Raw genomic sequence first — 2995 nt, forward strand, 5'->3', positions numbered from 1 at the left:
TCTCACACCATCGTCAATGCTCCTCATCCTCTAACTCTACCCCTATCTAATCCTCAGCTCTCCACAACATTTTGTGTTCATACATTTTATGTTTATGAGCGCCAACCCCATCCAAGAAGACTAGCAAAGCAAAGAACCAGGATCGTAATTTTCCCAGATCCCTTTAGGAATTTACAGCAGAACTAGCAACTGATGTGTTGTATCATTTTGCACATTTGGCCACCGCCCTCCTTTACAACATGTACTAGCCCATAGAAAGATGACAGTCCTAATTTCACACTATCGACTCATTGTTTTAACTACTGTCATAAAACTGTTCGGATTTTCAAACAGGTGTTAATACTTCAATACTTCTTATCTACCTTTATTCTGGACCACCTGTATGACTTCTTTTGTTGCTGATACCGACTAATCAGCTTCCTCTCTCCTTTCAGCTTGTTTCTCACGAGCATGTTCCCTAACCTATTGTTTTCGTAATCTATCAGATTCCACCCTATGAACTTCCAGCCCTTTTCTGTCACTTCAACTCTGCACCGAACTACAAATTTTGTTTGATCAAGTTCGAAACTTGTAAGACTAAGGATTCTGCATATTAATTTTGTCCGTTACCTCTCGAGTCCAATTCTTTGAATCTTGTACGATAAAAAATAAAATTCAACCTTTGGTTTATATCATCATTTCGAGGGTTCATGTTACTTCAAATCTGTCTTGAAGGCATTATGTTGTTCAAATTACGCAAAACTGCGCCTAAAAAAATAAAACTTGCAGATGAGTCAAATCCTTTCCCTCAAGTTCGCAATTAAAGCTCTAAGCTAGCCTTGCCACATCCTTGTTTAGGATTTGGCTGCAGCTTTCAGCATGTTGCTTTCTGTTTCATCTTTTGCTTCCGCCTCTACACATTACACAAAATTGCAAATTTCCTGACCAGTGACCCTGTAATTTACACCTTTTCTCACATACGCTTTACTTCAAAGAAAATCCAATAAGAGAAAACTGCTCGTTGAACTATCCTGAACTAATGACCATCCGTGGCTTCAGAATGTCATGCTAACCTTCTCGCCCATTATATGGGTTCAGTATTATAGGAAAACGTTACATGACTGTGCCATTATGTTTCTGCGGTCGTTACAAATGTCATACTGGACATAGCTGAACAACTTTCTTTCCGTTCACAAAATAAGGATATTGACGTTCATGACATTGGGATATAAAGTCTCTGAATGGACCAAACTCGTTTCTAATGAAAAGAGCAGACTTTTATCAAGTCTGTTTTCCCAAATTATATCGGTTATTTATCGAAATCTTAGAAACTGCTGTTTGACAAGATTAGCCTGTTTAACATCAGTTTTTTTTTGTTATAAAGTGTTTATTGCGCTCGTGTACACACATATACACACGTATGTATGTACGTATGAATATTGCCTATGAGGCAAAATTCAAATAAAAAGAACTTGACTGGAACTAGTACCTCCGGGTTTTTTACATCGGCAAAAAGACGAAAGTACTAGTTCTAATCAAGTTTTTCATTTTCCCTCCGTAGTTATATACATATTCTATGGTCATCACGTGTTAACAGTCGTGATATCTACTCATATACGTATATGTATATATATATATATATATATATATATATATATATATATATATATATATATATATATATATATATATATACATATATATATACATACATATATATATACACATTTTATATATATATATATATATATATATATATATATCTATTTATATATATTTATAATTATATATATGCTGTGTATATATATATATACACAAAAACGCGCACATACACACAGACATACACACACACACACATATATATATATATATATATAGTATGTATATATATATATATTTATATATTTATATATATATATATATATATATATATATATATATATATATATATATATATATATATATATAGTGTGTACAAAAACAATCACTAGTCATTCGCAGCGACAATACCTTCCGACCGCACCTTGAATATTTATAAAGTAAGACCATACGTTGAACAGTGTCCCCTATACAAAAACCTTATTCATTACATAATAATCAAGATAAACACCCACGAAAAGCAAAAATCAATTCGTCTCGCAGTATACAAGCGAGAAGCAGACCCCGTCGTGTGATGAGCGTGCCGTTTTATGCCTATACACAATAAATGTGCCCACATCGGCGCCGTAGGCCTAACTTGGGTCATCATTCTTATTTGTCACATCTGGGACAAGAGTATGATAAGCAGTGTTCTTCCCAGCCCTTCTGATACATTCAGTATGCGCCTCCACGCTAACAGACAATGACGAGATATGTGCCATGTATATACATATAAACAATGTGTGTGTACTATAAACGTCTTCGCGGACTCATGCTCCGTGTACTCATAACTCATTTTCACCAAACATTTAACACCGCGATCAAAATCACGGTGCCCCTGTGAATTCAGACCTTTCGAACAATCGATTCGTCGCTTTGGGAAGAACAGGAAAACCGTTAAGATATGCATAAAGACAGGAACTGCGTGGACGTCACAAAGACCTAGACAGAGCATCAAATACCCCAACAGTAAGTTTCTGAGTCCTCCGACAAGGCGCTGCTTTGGATCTTGGCAGATGTTATGGCCAGACGAAAGAAAAGCCAGGGCTGGTAATGGCACTTTACAACTGAATGGTTTCTAGCTAGCTATGGGAATTAATTACACCTGGCCCTTGTCCCAACCTTTAAAAGAATCTATCTCTCTGTCTCTCTCTCTCTCTCTCTCTCTCTCTCTCTCTCTCTCTCTCTCTCTCTCACACAACACACGCACATACACGTGATTAATCACGTACTGTTGTTCTGTATACCCCACTGAAACTGAATTCAAAAGAATAAAAAAAAATTGCAGTTTTAACGATTAATGATTTTAATGACTTATTTGTGCTTATATAGTGTATTTATACATATATATATATATATATATATATATATATATATA

Source organism: Macrobrachium rosenbergii, chromosome 14 (genome assembly GCF_040412425.1).
Source record: "Macrobrachium rosenbergii isolate ZJJX-2024 chromosome 14, ASM4041242v1, whole genome shotgun sequence".
Classification (NCBI taxonomy): domain Eukaryota; kingdom Metazoa; phylum Arthropoda; class Malacostraca; order Decapoda; family Palaemonidae; genus Macrobrachium; species Macrobrachium rosenbergii.